General features: G+C 42.3%; 1 protein-coding gene across 1 annotated transcript in view; it reads left to right on the top strand.

Moving 5' to 3' along the window:
• The first annotated feature begins 2,671 nt into the window (after nt 1-2,671).
• VhaAC39-1 (V-type proton ATPase subunit VhaAC39-1) overlaps nt 2,672-16,445 on the top strand; it is a 56,407-nt gene continuing 42,633 nt past the window's right edge. Inside the window, exon 1 of the mRNA XM_068365003.1 lies at nt 2,672-2,828. The gene's annotated coding sequence lies outside the window, so the exon portion shown is untranslated. The remainder of the gene's footprint in view (nt 2,829-16,445) is intronic.

A 16,445-nucleotide genomic window follows, 5' to 3' on the forward strand; every position in this document is an offset into this window, starting at 1 on the left:
CATAAATGTAGAACTGAAAAGGAATATGAGTAAAACTAAGATAATGTTCAATAAAAATGCAGAGAGACAGCAAATAAAAGTTAGAGATGAACCTCTAGAAATTGTTAACGGACATATAGACTTTTGAGACTGAAATTAGGATAATAATGGTATGGAGAACTTCCGGTAGATGAAAAATCTTTGGCCATACTCATTAATCACCACATATTTTCAAGAATTGATTACTGCAACTCACTGTTATATGGCTTACCAAATTATCAGCTGAAGAAAATTCAGAAAGTACAAAACAGAGCCGCTAGATTAATAAAAGGACTACACAATAGGGAAAGAGTTACCCCTGCACTAATTAAATTACACTGGCTGCCGGTAAAAGCGAGAATTGAATACAAGCTACTGTTACTAACGTTTAAGATACTGAACCAAAATATCTAAAAGAATGCCTGAATAAACTAGAACTAGAAACAAATGTTAACATAAGACACATGAGTGACAAACATAGGCTATCTGAACCAAGAACAAATAGTAAATTTGGTGAAAGGGCTTTTAGCTACTGTGCGCCTAGACATCATAATAAACTACCAACTGAAATGAAGGACCTAAAGGGAGCAATTGAATTTAAGAAGAAACTAAAGACATTACTTTTCACAAGATCATATGATTTGGAAGATGCTACAATCAAAGAATTGTATAAGTTATAATGAAAATGTTTCGTTAGATGATTATTATGGACCCGCCCGAGAAGTAGTTCACTCGACTTCAGTGGAGGGTTGGATTTAAACCCAAAACAAGTAAACATGTAAGTAAGGTAGATAAAATTAGGTTATGAAAATGTCCCTTTCTCTAAAAGGAAAAGAATTTAATCAGATAGTCTTACCAGTATTAACTTGTGCATCAGAAACGTGGAGACTTACTAAAGCCTCAGAACATAAGCTAATTACAACTCAAAGGGCTATGGAACGAATAATAATTAGAGTAAGATTTGCTTGTTGACTCACAAAGCACTTACAAGTGATAAGCCTAAATATCTTCGTGATTGCTTGGTCCCCTACCCTGAAGCTACCAGCGCCGCTGCAAGAGTTAGACATGCTGATGACCCACATAGACTATTCAAAATTAGTGTGAATCATGCAATAGGAGGAAGAACGTTCAGTTATGCTGCACCGAGACTCTTCAACGACCTTCCACTCGATGTCAAGAATAGCAAAAATGTGGCAGCTTTCAAAAAAAACCTGAAGACTTATCTTTTTAGAAAGTGTTATAATAGTGACCTGAAAACTATTAAGCCTGAATACAAATGCTAGCGAAATAACTGATAATGATACAGAGTAAAATATTAACTGGAAAGAAATTATTTTCATACACCAAGGCCCGCCTGAACAGACCTTTAGTGTCTGATGGAGGGCGAGAAATAAACTCGTAAAACTGAAAATTGAAAACTGTAACATTAAGCAACAGAAAAAGAGCAACATTGTTACGAGAGCAAACTGAAGTAGAGGATAGTCTAACAACATGTAAGGAAGAGAAATGGACATGGACATTACATATAATGAGACTGGTAGGTAATAGATGAACATTAAGAATAACAGAATGGGTCCCTGGAGATTTAAAAAGAAACAGGGGAAGGAAGAGAAGACGATGGCTTGACGAACTAAGAAAATTTGCTGGCAATTAACTGTCTTTTTTTCTGTAGTGGACTAGTTATGGCTGAGGATATATATATATATATATATATATATATATATTATATATATATATATATATATATATATATATATATATATATATATATATATATATATTATATATATATATATATATATATATATATATATATATATATATATATATATACATACATCTATCTATATATCTATCTATCTATCTATCTATCTATCTATATATATATATATATATATATATATATATATATATATATATATATATATATATATATATATATGAGAGAGAGAGAGAGAGAGAGAGAGAGAGAGAGAGAGAGAGAGAGAGAGAGAGAGAGAGAGAGAGAGAGAGAGAGAGAGAGAGAGAGAGAAATATTGTCATTGCTTAGATGTGCATTTTCTAAGAAATCACATTTTATAAGTAGGCTATTGGAAATACAATTTCAATTGTATTTTTATCAAATTTGTACGCACCACTCGTCTAAATAATTGTCATGTGATAAACACTGATATTGTGAAATTTATCACGCCTCCGTACTTACGAAGGAACCGTAGTAGATTTGATATATATAAGTAAATAGAGAATATAGCTTAGGAAAATTCCTGAGACCTATCATAAAATTTGATACAGTCGCATAATTTTGTGTTTATCATATGATTAGAATAAAGAAGGAGTGGTTTACTCTTGAAGGAATGCAGGAGTGGTTTACTTTTGAAGGAATGCAGGAGTGGTTTACTTTTGAAGGAATGCAGGAGTGGTTCACTTTTGAAGGAATGCAGGAGTGGTTTACTTTTGAAGGAATGCAGGAGTTGTTTACTTTTGATGAAATGCAGAAGGAGTGGTTTACTTTTGAAGGGATGCAGAGGGAGTGGTTTACTTTTGAAGGAAGGCAGGAGTGGTTTACTTTTGAAGGAATACAGGAGTGGTTTACTTTTGAAAATGTTCAAAAATATCACGAGGTTTAGGTGTTTCCCTTCGCATCTAGCACAGCTAGCCGGACATAGTTTGTAAACAAGGAGCTGATTGGCCAGAGCGTGATACCTGGACCAATCAGATTTAGTCTTAGGAATACACTACTGTCATATGACAGCTGATCGATTCTGGGCTGATTCGTCGCCTGTTACAACAACAACATACGAGAACACTAGGTGAGCGGTGATTGTATTTTCGTGTGTAGCTGGATAAAAAAAGCCTTAAGTAATTTTACAGAACCTAGGAATTGTTCTCCATTTATTGTATATTCTCGTGGTGTTGATATTTAAGTGCTTAGAATGGTATTGTACTCATAAAACATAGTTGGTAAATCGCATACCCCAATGCAATGTGTAGTTCGTTTTTTTTTCAAAGACAGTTTATTAACTATTTTTGAAACTTCCTATTCCTTAAAATGGAATTGTAAAGCAGTTTAAAGTCTTTTTTTTAACTTATTATAGTAGATTAGCTTATCCTAGGGTAAATTTCGTTGTTCTAGTAGCCTCTAGGAAGGTTAGTTTAGATTACCCAAAAGCGTTACATCCTGAGTTAGAAAGTGGTTAATAAGATAGGCTAGCTTCTGGTTAAATCTCTCTTACGTAAATATTTAAAGTGTATATGGTTCATATATATCCTGTATAGCCTAGCTTGTGGTTAAATCCTGCTTTTGGAGCCTTTGTATGTCAGTGGCCAGTTCCTCATGCATTCATTGAAAATGGACATCAACTAACCTAAACTTCCCCCCCCCCTAATATAACCTACAAGCCGTGTCCTTACCTACTTACCTAACAGGGGGGCTGATGCCCCCTACGACCCCCTTACACTGCCGTATTCTAAGTTGAATATAATAATACATACAGGTGGCCATTATCATACATACACCCCGGTTATGTCGTTAAACCTTTCCTTAGAAATGCTCTGTTTTCTCATATGTAAGTTATTTACTTTTTACCCTCTTAATAATATAGCCCAACATCAGTTTGCAAGCTCACTACCTTTAAATCCTTTGATAGTTTTCTGGTTTTACTTTTCTGCATTACAATATTTTGATGACATTAATTGTCAGAAATACATATTTTTCAAGTTTTTTTTTGATAGATGAAACTTGGAAATGCTTCTGAAAACTCAGTGTCAGGAGAGAAGCCCTCTGGAAAGCAAAAATTGTTATGCGACTTAGTCGTAAGGTAAGCCAAGTATTCGGTGGTCTAAAGCAGGCGCCTTCAGTAACTAAGTCTCTCAAAATACGGCTCCTAGGTTAGGTTAGGTAATGCCTTGTTTTTTTCCTTTTGGAAAAGGAATTTTTTAGTTTTTCAGTTAACTTCTAGAATGTTAATGCACATAATTTGCAAAATACAGAATACCCCAAAGGATTTTTATCAGAATTGTTCAAAGTACTTATAAATATACCAGAAGCTCCTTATTTTCTTTCCTAGGAATATTATTTTGATGTATATTAATTTTTAGTGAAACTGGAATTCGCTATAAGAAATGGCCGAGTGCTGGCTATTTTCTGTGTGTTGACTTATGTGCGCTGGTGCATAATAACATGTATTGATCGATTAAAATGTGAACACTATATCACTGTGAAAGTTAATTGGGAGCCTTTGTAGGGTGACGGCCAGATCCGTTTTCATTCATAGAAAATGGGAATATTATAAAGTGGGGTGGACTGTGGCCGTCATTCTAAAATCGAGTTCGTAGAAAACTGGAATATTCTGAACTGTGGCCGTCGTTCTAAAAACGATTTTGGCGGGAAAAGCTAACTTAAAAAACCCACCTAACCTATGCTAAAAGCCGTATCCTTACCCAGGGGGGCTTCGCCCTCCCGGACCCCCCCCCCCCCTTACCTACTACGGGAGCGAGAAAATTCGTGGCCGGAGTAAGAACTCGAGCCACAAATTTTCAGGTAATTTAGGGTTTTCGGCAAAAAACATAAAAGTGTGCGTTTAAGCACATATTTAAGATCCGTAGACCATTTCCAAACTTTTTTATTCTATACAAGATAACAGTCGGAGCGATAATAAGCAAATTAGGACGCTTGGCCGTAGCGCTACAAACTACCCGTTAATTGTTTACTTCTGGGAGACTGATGGTGGATTACTGCGCATGTGTTGTTTGCATTTACCAGCTGTTGTGGTTTTTGTATGATGTAATTATTATGTGGCTCTTTAACCAATTAAGAGGTTACAAATATTTATGCATGAGTTCCTGGATATGGTTTTATAAGATCCTTCATTTTTCCACATCTGCTTCAGTTCTAGCATGAGTCCAGTCAGAAGAAGTTTAAATTAATCTATTCCAGTAATTAATTGGTGAAAACACTGTCCATTCAGTATGCTGTATAGCTATTGTTGTTCATCAGAAAAGAAACTATATCCCTAGAATAAAAACTCGCATGATTGACATGCATAGCTCATTAATGTACCGCTTGCCAGAACAAAGGGGTAGTGAGGTAATGTTTATTTGCTAATGAAGCAAAAACCATCTGAAAGACGGTATATGAATTATAGATAATTATGAAAATTTAATTTCACTTACATGAACCATATATTTTTCCAACTGATTATCTGACCATTATTATTGCTACATATCGCTATTTTTTTTCGTTTCCCCACCTGAAACCCCGGTTTCCTGTTTGTATCCCCCACAATTGTTGTTATAAGGGTGATAGGAAAACTTATGAATGGGTGGTTTACCCCCAATATTCATGGTCGGAGATGGATAAAACACAAGATAGTGAGTAGGATGCTTCGATGCTTGAGTCCTACCTCCTTCCTTGGAAGGAATCAAATGACTCAAAAAGTCTCCCAAAGTCCTCTTCAATGACTTACAGGCCTACAGGAACCACTAGTCACTCTAGCCATGCCTGTGATCCACCCCGAGAGGAGCTCTCTGGGATGGAAGAAGGAGACCGCGGCTAGTCCCACTTCGGAGAGGGAGCAAAAAGAGTCAAAACATGCATTCTGGCAAGTTCTGACTCTTATTATGGTGCTCAACGGGTTTACCGACACTGAGTCTTAGACCGTGTCTTAGGCACTCAGAAGCCCCTCTAAGACCAGTGCAGTCTTGCCCTGTCTCAAGGGCTAAAGGGTGCCCGGGCTAAGATCACCCAAGAGCTCTCCGAACTATCCTCCTCCCAACGTTCCAGCTCTGCTGCCAGGCTTCTTCCCCCTCCTCGCGTCCAGCAGAAGAGATATTTTGAGATCTTGGACGAACTTCGTCCAGCTCTACCTCTCCATCACTCTCTAGAAGAGCTCACCAAGAGAGGCTTTCCAGCCGTCGGGTCTTTTTCTCGACATCTGAGATCCGCAGTATGCCGTGCAGGCTACTTCATGGCTTGATCTGTGGTTAGGGACCCTGGGAATCTTGGTTTGAACCGAGGATTTCTCCAAGGAACACACCAGGAAAGCGGTGGAAACTTTCCTTCTCTCAGGCACCCGCACCACTGAGTTTTTTGCCCTTCAAGTTTCGAACTTATGACCCAACACCATTCTGAAAAGTTGAGATGCAGTGTCAGAGATTCCATCAGCAGGTCCCGAATGCCGAGATCGCTAGGCTTAGGAACTCCTCTTTAGAGGGATCCTCTCTGTTTGAGCAAAAGGATGTGGAACATACTGCTGAGAGATGGAGGAAGTCTCACCATAGGGCTTTGACATCCAAGTCCTATAAACCAGCAGCTCCTCAGAAGTCCCGTCCAACGAAGATCATGACGAACAAGACAGTGGTGTCTAAAATGCCCTTTCCGACCAAAGATGGGAAAGGCACTAAGCCCTCCAGGGGAGGAAAATTTCCTAGAGGGAGCGGCCGAAGCCGTAAACGCTAGGAAAGGCATTCCCCCCGCTTGACCACCAGTGGGGGGATGCCTACAAAGTTGCTGGGACAGGTGGAAGTGACTCGGGGCCTAGCCCTGGAGAATCTTCGTGATTCGTTGAGGGTATCGCGTCCCGTTCACAACATCTCTCCCTCCCCTGATCAGGAATCCAGGGTCAATAGAATCCATTGTGATGGGATCAGCAAAGGGGCTAGGTCTCCGGGGAGAAATCCAACCCTGTTGAAGAAGGGCGCTCTCCAGGAGGTCCTCGATGAGTCCCCAGTCTTCTTCAGTCGACTCTTTTCCTGTGAAAAAGGCGCCTGAAGGCTGGAGACACCTCAGCTCTGAACAAGTTCGTCAAGCAAACTCCGTTCAGAATGGAGATGGCAAACCCAGTCAGACAAGCGGCAAGACCACGGGATTTCATGTGCACACTGGGCCTAAAGGACTTGTACTTCCAGATCCCAATCCATCAATCTTCAAGGAAGTATTTAAGATTCAGCCTAGACAACAGGAAATACCAGTTCAAGGTGCTGTGCTTCGATCTTTCCACAGCACCTCAAGTCTTCACCTGAGTGTTCGCCCTAGTATCATCTTGGGCAAAGAGGAGTGGTATCCGTCTCCTCCGTTATCTGGACGACTGGCTAATCCTAGCAGACTGGTGTCAACCCTTCTTCAACACTGAAACAAACTTCTGAGGCTTTGCCAAGATCTGGGGATCATGGTAAACTTCAAGAAGTCTGCCCGGCTTCCTGCGCAGAGACTGGTATACCTAGGCATGATAGTAGATACTAATCTTCACAAAGCCTTCCCATCAGAGGATAGGATAGCAAGGCTGAGAAAGGTCGCAAGACCCTTTCTCAGTCTTTACGGACACCTTTCACCTCTGGCCTGTCTACTTCTCAACGGTTGCCTCAGGATTTGATCTCTCCAGTGGCGACTCAAGTCCCAGTGGAATCAGGTCTTCGACTCCACGGACATTTTGATCCCCATGAGATCAGCGGAACAGACAAACCTAGAATGGTGGGTGTCAGACGAGAACCTACGAAAGGGAGTGGATCTTCTCGTCCTCCCCCCAGATTTGATGCTGTTCTCAGACGCTTCAAAAAAAAAAAAAAAAAAAAAAAAAAAAAAAAAGGTGGGGCCCCACGTGCTGCACCACACGACCTCAGGCCTCTGGTCAGAGCTAGAAGAGTACCTCTACCTAAATCTCTTAGAGATGAAGGCTGTCTTTCTGGCCCTATAGCAGTTCCATCAGTGCCTGACGTGCCACCGAGTGGTGGTGACGAGCGACAACACCACAGTAGTGGCTTACATCAACAAACAAGGAGGTTTCTTTTCACAGCCCTATCCCATCTAGCTGTAGAGATACTGAAATGGGCCGAGATTCACTCGATACCACTATCGGCCCGCTTCATTTCAGGCAAGAGGAATGTGCTCGCCAACAAACTGAGTAGAGCATCTCAGATAGCGAGTACCGAGTCATCTTTGGATCATCTAGTAGCCAACAAAGTCCTGACTTTGTGGGGTTCTCCGACTGTGGATTTTTTCGCAACGGCCTTGAACTTAAGGCTCCCGTTATACTGCTCCCCAGTCCTAGACCCCAAAGGCTCTCTGGCAACATCGACGTTTACGCCTTTCCCCCGTTCTGTTTGATGGGGAGGGTACTCAACAAGGCCAGAACATCGGTCAACCTCTCAATGACTCTCATAGTTCCGCTCTAGCATCATGCCGAATGGTTTCCTGACCTTCTGCAACTCCTGACAGATTATCCAAGAGAACTCCCTCCACAACATGATCTACTCAAACAACCACATGACAACATCTTCCACAAATCCGTAGCTTCGCTACGAATTTACGCCTGGAGACTATCCAGCATCTCCTCACTTGGAAAGGATTTTCGCAACAAGGTGCGAGCCAGATGTCTGGATACCTGCGAAAATCATCAGCAGCAGTCTATCAGGCAAAGTGGAAAGTCTTCTGTGTTGGTGTTGTGGAAGGGGTACAGTGAACCCTCGTTTATCGCGGTAGATAGGTTCCAGTCGCGGCCGCGATAGGTGAAAATCCGCGAAGTAGTGACACCATATTTACCTATTTATTCAACATGTATATTCAGACTTTTAAAACCTTCCCTTGTACGTAATTCTGTTAACAAACTACCCTTTAATGTACAGAACACTTAATGCATATACTACAGTACCCTAAACTAAAACAGGCACAAATATTAAAGGTGATTTTATATCATGCATTTCCTAAACACGCTAAAAAGCACGATAAAAAATGGCAACCAATGTTTTGTTTACATTTATCTCTGATCATAATGAAGAAACAAACTGGAGGTATAGCTTTGCTTATTACCCAGACATATTTCCCATACTTTTCCCTTAGAACTACATCACATCTTCCTACTTTAGATATATATATATATATATATATATATATATATATATATATATATATGTATATATATATATATATATATATATATATATATATATATATATATATATATATGTGTGTGTGTGTGTGTGTATGTGTATATATATATATATATATATATTTATATGTATACACATATACATACCTACATATATACATAAATACATGCATACATATATATATATATTACTGTATATATGGGTTATGGAAAAAATCCGCGATGGTCGAACCGCGAAGTAGCGAGGGTTCACTGTATCTCTCCTCACGATGCCACTATTCCAGTAATAGCGGAGTTCCTCATGTATTTGCATGAGGAAATACGCCTTTCAGTCTTGGCGATTAAAGGCTATCGCTCAGCCTTAAGGCTTGCCCTTAGACTTAAAGGAATGGATATTTCCTCATCACTAGAACTTACCTTACTCATACAGTTACGAACTTACCTGGCCTCAGTCTGAAGTGAGACCTCCCCCATGGAATGTAGTTCGAGTTCTCAGGTCTGTAAAGAGACCTCCCTATGAACCATTACGCCAGGCAACAGATCGCCACCTCACTTGGAAGACGGTATTCCTACTATCTTTGGCTTCGGCCAAGTAAGTGAACTTCATGGTTTCTCATACTACCTCACCCATTCAAGGAGATGGGGAGAGGTAACGTTCGGCTTCGTCTCAAAGTTTGCAGCCAAGACTCAGAATCCAGGAGTAGTGGATCCCCGATTCGACTCCGTCCGGATATCGAGTCTTTGTTCTGTTACAGATGACCCTGATCATTTCTTACTCTGACCAGTGAGGAGTTTGAGGCTGTACCTCAAGAGAACAGCTGCAGCCCATCCCCGTGTGTCTGCACTTTTCGTCAGCATAGGGAGGAACAAGAGGAGGGTCACCAAAACACCATCTCAGCCTGGATTCGCAAGGTCATAGACCATGCCCTGAATCCGAACCAGATGTCACGGGCGTAGCTATATCCCTGGCATTCAAAAGATACTTCTCAGTGACGCAGGTGCTTCAGGCTGAGGTGTGGAAATGTCAGAACACGTTCGCAGCCCACTACCTGCAAGACGTGACCCACAGGAGGCTCGATACATTATCGGCCCTGAGGTGGCTGCACAACAGCTGGTATAATCCCTCAAGCTCCTTATTGGACAAGTAGCAGAAGGTTGTGGGCACTGTTAACCGGTTTTAGTCTGCATGAATGAAAATGTTTGACTGGCTCTTATTCTTTTCTTTATCCTCCCCTCTCTTGGGGAAAGCAGCATCCTGGGTTCTCTGCAAAAGCTGACCTCAAATCACGGTAGGTAAACCATATACGTACTTCCTTGTGTACCTAGTATTAGCTAATACTGTTGTGTCCCCATACCCTGACGAGGTGGTATTGGGAAAGTCTGGGTTACAACAGTTTTTCCTACAAAGACACTGAATAACTTTTACCTGGACAGTCACACTTCTAAATATCTCAACACACAGCTTATGTAGGCCGCGAACCTTGAGAAGCAAGGTTAAAGAGAGATGCCGGGTCTCCTTATTTTTGGTACAAACTTATTCAAATAAGGAGCCCCCTGGTAAAGCCTAAAGCCAGATTAGCAGGGACGTCCATCCTCTTAATGGGTGAGTCTCCCCTAATAAATAGCGTAGGTTTGTATTGCAGTTACGAAACAAATGACAAATTCATAGATAGTCTGTATTTTTAAGTATTTAACTTAGCCGGTGAATATATAATAGCTGCAACTCTGCGGCTCGACAGAAAACACACTCAAAAACTCGCGAGCGATCGCTATGAAGGTTGCGGGTGTGCCCACCAGCGCCACTATCGGCCAGATACCACTCTTGTATGTAAACAAACCCTTCAATTCTTCTCTGTCGACGTTGACAACAAGACGTATCAATACTCGCTGTAGAACCTGGAGTTTTCTCAACATATTGGTGAAGTACTTCATTTTGGTTTGAGCTTTCGCAGTGCAGGTGTTTTATCTTCATCTTAAATCTTGAACTCGTTTTTGGATAGATTTAATTTTTGATGACAAGAGAGAGAGTATGGACTTTCTTTGACTTTTAAATGGCCGACCCTTCCCTTAGACGGAAGTGTGTTTTAGGCTTTTAGCAATTATCTTATCACGTTATAAATTAATTATAGATTTTCCTCTATATATTTTATATCTCAACCGCCTTTATTAGGCCTCTTCGATTAGCTTTCCATTTATAATAAACATCAAAATAAATTTTAATGATTTGTTTATATGCGACCTTTCCTGAGAGTAGGCGGTTCCTAACTTGGAAACCGAAGTTAAACAACGTTGAGCCCTTTTCAATCGTAAATAACTTTTACAGAGCTAATGATTTAAAACTTATTAAATGAAATATTTTTAGTAAATATTTTATGATAGTTTTTTTTTCTTTGAATAGTCTTCGTACTTTTTCAAAGATGAACTAACGTTTAGTTTATTTATGCTACGCAGTTTGCGCTCTATCGTTACGATAGAGAGAGAGAGTATCACGGTTTCACTTTGCAGAAAGAGTAAATCGATTCTGACGTTTTGTTCTTTTTTCTTTCAAAGCTTAAATGTTTTAAAGACTATTTTAAAGGAACTTTTAATTGAAAAACCTTTCAGTTTTTTCCTTTGGTCAAATAACCTGTTTATTGACGAAAGGTAAGTGGGCTCTTCTCTTCGGTGCGGAATCAAGAGAGAGAGAGAGATAGAGACGGAGAGAGAGAGAGGAGAGAGAACGTTCCGATCTTTATCTCGTCCCAAGCGAGTAACGTTGTTCTCGAGTTACTCTCGTCCCCTAGTCTCTGTACGGGGAGAAAGGATAAAACGTTTTTAGTTTTTATTCTCGTCCCAAGGCACTGTACGGTGAGAGATTGAAAACGTAGTTTTGAATGAACTAGTGTTTAGTCTCTTCCCCAGCCACTGATTTTTTTTTTTATCTTAAAATATGTTTACTGTTTTTTGCTGGTATTAATGTGCTTACATTATACGACTGATTTCGCAATTACAACCTTTTGATGAGGGTAGAATTGCGTGCTTCAGGTAGAAATCAGTTTTATTCATACCTAATGTGAATTGTTAAAAAATTCGATTTCAGTGAAATAAGTGCAAAACAGAAAATCGTAGTGATAAAGTGATATTGCGCAAAGTGTTATCAGTGTTGCGACCGAGGGTTCGTCTGTTCGTGCCTGTCGTTCGCCTAGTCCGGGACCTCTTGCAAGCTCCCAAGCCCAGGGGAGAAGTAATGTCGTACGACTTATGGGTTCGAGAGGCCTTGATCAGCGAACAGACGTTCCCTCTATGGTATCGGGTGTATCTTACCAAGATCACCCCTACCATAAGGCGAGAGAGACGAGTTTCTCCTCGTCATCCGAAGGCTTTTCGCATAAGAAACCGTGGAACAAGGTTTCGTGGCCCTTTAAGCGAAAGTCAGTCCTTTCAGGACAGGTCCAGCGTCCTGGTTTTAACTATTAGGACAGCTCTGACCCTATGCAGTCATCGGAAGACTGCTCGCCGCCTAAACAAAAGCGTAACACAGACTCCGAGAGTCTTTTTGTAGGCAAGGTTTTGCAGTCACAGACGTTACCCTCGTCTCTTACCGCAACCATTCCCGTTGATCCTAAATGGGTTGTACGGCAAGACATGCAGAATAAGCTTGCCTCCCTTATGAAAGACTATTCTGCCGATAAGTCCGTTGAGCCTAGCCGTTTATCTCATCGAGATCCTGGCCTTCAGCCACCCTAACGTTCCTTTGTGCGTCCTGTTGACGTTGGCGTAGCCAAGTCACGTCAGTCAGGTTGTTTAGAACCACACTCGATGCAGTCTCGTGTGGATTTTCAGCCACATTTGGACGTTAGGCCACTTGCTGATGCTCCTGTTGACGTTCAGGACGTTCGCCAACAATCGGAGTTGACTTGTTTTGACGCTGAGCGTCAACCTCCGCATTCTAGAGTTGTTTTGACTGCTCAGTCTAGGCGGTCAAAGCAGTCTCGAGTGGACGCTGTGCGTCCTCACGCACCTGTTGTTGTTGACAGTTCACAGACTGTTAAGCAGTTACATGACGTTGCGTCCTGGTCCGCTACTAATGCACCAGTGCGTGTGGACTCTGCTTGTAAAGCATTGCCACCACGGTAGGTCTCTCCCTTGCTTGAGACTCGGCTATTGTCGGACAAGGTTCCTTCAGATGAGGAAGTTGCTGTTCCCCCTCCTACTGATATTCCCTTGAGGACTCTGTCAGACGGAGAGGAGCCTAAAGCTGCTTAGCCCTCTATGGACTTTAAATAAATCATGCTGATTTTTAAGGATCTTTGTCCGGATCTTTTTGTAACTGCTGCTCCTCGTTCGCCTAAACATCAGAGCTTACACTAGGCCTAGCTACTTCGAAGCTGTTGTTTTATAAGCTAGTGCTCTCTCGCTCTTCTAAGAGAGCTTTACGTTTGCTAGGCGACTGGTTTATCACCAGGAGGAGTTTGGGGGAGACAGCCTTTGCTTTCCCTTCTTTTAAGCTGGCTTATAGAGCGAGAGTCTGATATGACACGAGAGAAGTTCTCGGCTTGGGAGTTCCTGCCTCTGCCCAGATAGACTTCTCAAACCTCATAGACTCTCCCTGGCGCCTGGCCATGAGACGCTCCAAGATTTTACAGGTTGACTTCAGAGCTATTTTTGAGCCTTTGAAGTTTTGCTGTACAATTATGTCATGCATAAACAAGGCTTTCAGGGATGGCTCCAATGATCTGACAGCCACGTTCTCTGCAGGAACAAGTCCCTCAGGGATGGCTCCTATGATTTGGCAGCCATGTTCACTGCAGGAGTACGTAAGAGGCAAGTGCGCTCAATGTGTTCATTGTCAAGACAAACTTCACGATGAAGTCTACCAGGCTGTCTTGACAGCATTTATGGAAGGCGACTGGATGGTCTCTCTCGACCTTCAGGAGGCATACTTCCACATTCCTATACACCCGGATTCCCGACCGTTTCTGAGGTTTGTTTACAGGAATGTGGGGTACCAGTTTCGAGCCCTGTGCTTTGGCCTCAGTCCTGCGCCTCTCGTGTTTACGAGGCTCATGAGGAATGTGGCAAAATCCCTCCATCTATCGGGGATCCGAGCCTCCCTGTACTTGGATGACTGGCTTCTCAGAGCATCGTCCAGTCTTCGCTGTCTGCAGGATCTACATTGGACGTTGAGTCGGGCCAGGGAGTTGGGACTTTTGGTCAACCTAAAAGTCCCAACTGATCCCATCCCAGATTATTCTATATTTGGGGATGGAGATTCGCAGTCAAGCCCTGCTCGAAGTCCAACTAATGCTGAAACGAAACGTTTATTCAGTCAGGAGTTGGAACAGTCTCGTAGGGACTCTCTCATCCCTGGAGCAGTTTGTCTCACTAGGGAGACTACACCTTCTGCCTCTCCGGTTCCATCTAGCCTCTCACTGGAACTAGGACAAGACATTAGAGACGGTATCATTCCCAGTCTCCGAACCAGTAAAGGCATTCCTGAAATGGTGGGACAGCAATATCAGTCTGAGAGAGGGACTATCCCTAGCAGTCAAGAACCCAAACCACGTGTTGTCCTCAGACGCGTCGGATTTGGGTTGGGGTGCGACCCTGGACGGTCGGGAATGCTCGGGTCTGTGGACCTCAAGTCAGAAGAGCATGCACATCAACGGCAAGGAGCTATTAGCAGTCCACTTGGCCTTGATGATATTAGAAAGCTTCTTTGAAACTAAGTGGTAGAGGTCAACTCAGACAACACCACAACTTTGGCGTACATCTCCAAGCGAGGAGGCACACACTCCTTCACGCTGCTCGAGATCGCAAGGGACCTTCTCTTATGGTCAAGAATTCGAGGCATCTACCTGTTGACAAGATTCATCCAGGGGGACTTGAACGTCTTGGCAGACTGTCTCAGTCGGAGGGGTCAGGTGATACCCACGGAATGGACCCTCCACAAGGACGTGGGCAAGAGTCTTTGGGCTACTTGGGGTCAACCCACCATAGACCTCTTTGCCTCCTCGTTGACCAAAAGGTTACCAATCTATTGCTCTCCAGTCCTAGATACAGAAGCAATCTACATAGACGCGTTTCTACTGGATTGGTCTTTTCTGGACTTATATGCATTCCCACCATTCAAGATAGTCAACAAGGTACTGCAGAAGTTCGCCTCTCACGAAGGGACAAGGTTGACGTTGGTTGCTACCCTCTGGCCCGCGAGAGAGTGGTGCACCGAGGTACTTCAATGGCTGGTAGACTTTCCAAGAAGTCTTCCTCTAACGGTAGATCTGTTACGTCAGCCCCACGTAAAGAATGTCCATCAAAGCCACCCCGCTCTTCGTCTGACTTCCTTCAGACTATCGAAAGACTCTCAAGAGCTAGAGGCTTTTCGAAGGAGGCAGCCAGTGCGATTGCAAGAGCTAGGAGAGCTTCTACCATTAGAGTATACCAGTCGAAGTGGGAAGTCTTTCGAGACTGGTGCAAGTCAGCATCTGTGTCCTCGTCCAGTACCTCTGTAGCCCAAATCGCAGATTTTCTTTTACATCTGAGAAAGGTTCACTCCCTTTCAGCTCCCACGATTAAGGGCTACAGGAGCATGTTGGCTTCGGTCTTTCGACATAGAGGCTTAGATCTTTCCAACAATAAAGATCTCCAAGATCTCCTTAAGTCTTTCGAGACCTCTAAGGAACGTCGTTTGGCAACTCCTGGATGGAACTTAGACGTGGTCCTAAGGTTCCTCATGTCAGACAGGTTTGAGCCATTACATTCAGCCTCCCTGAAGGATCTCACCCTCAAGACACTTTTCCTAGTGTGCTTGGCTTCGGCTAAAAGGGTCAGTGAACTTCATGCCTTCAGTAAGAACATCGGCATTTCTACAGAAAAAAGCCACTTGTTCACTTCAACTTGGTTTCCTGGCCAAAAATGAACTGCCTTCTCGTCCTTGGCCTAAATCTTTTGATATTCCTTGCTTATCAGAGATCGTAGGCAACGAACTGGAAAGAGTATTATGTCCTGTTAGAGCTCTTAAGTTCGATTTAGCTCGTACTAAGTCATTACGAGGTAAATCTGAGGCATTATGGTGCTCAGTTAAGAAACCTTCATTGCCTATGTCAAAGACTGCTTTGTCATATTTTATCAGATTTTTTTAATACGAGAAGCTCATTCTCACTTGAATGAGAAAGACCGATGTTTGCTTAAGGTTAAGACGCACGAAGTTAGAGATATAGCAACCTCCGTGGCCTTCAAGCAAAATAAATCTCTGCATAGTATTATGGACGCGACTTTTTGGAGAAGCCAGTCAGTGTTCGCGTCATTTTACTTAAAAGATGTCCAGACTCTTTACGAGGACTGCTACACACTGGGTCCATTCGTTGCAGCGAGTGCAGTAGTGGGTGAGGGTTCTACCACTACATTACCCTAATTCCAATATCCTTTTTAATCTGTCTCTTGAAATGTTTTTAATATTGTTTTTTTGGGTTGTACGGAAGGTTAAGAAGCCTTTCGCATCCTGATTGATTTGGCAGGTGGTCAAAGTCATTTCTTGAGAGCGCCCAGATTAAGGGTTTGATGAGT

Source organism: Palaemon carinicauda, chromosome 42 (assembly GCF_036898095.1).
Source record: "Palaemon carinicauda isolate YSFRI2023 chromosome 42, ASM3689809v2, whole genome shotgun sequence".
Taxonomy (NCBI): Eukaryota; Metazoa; Arthropoda; class Malacostraca; order Decapoda; family Palaemonidae; genus Palaemon; species Palaemon carinicauda.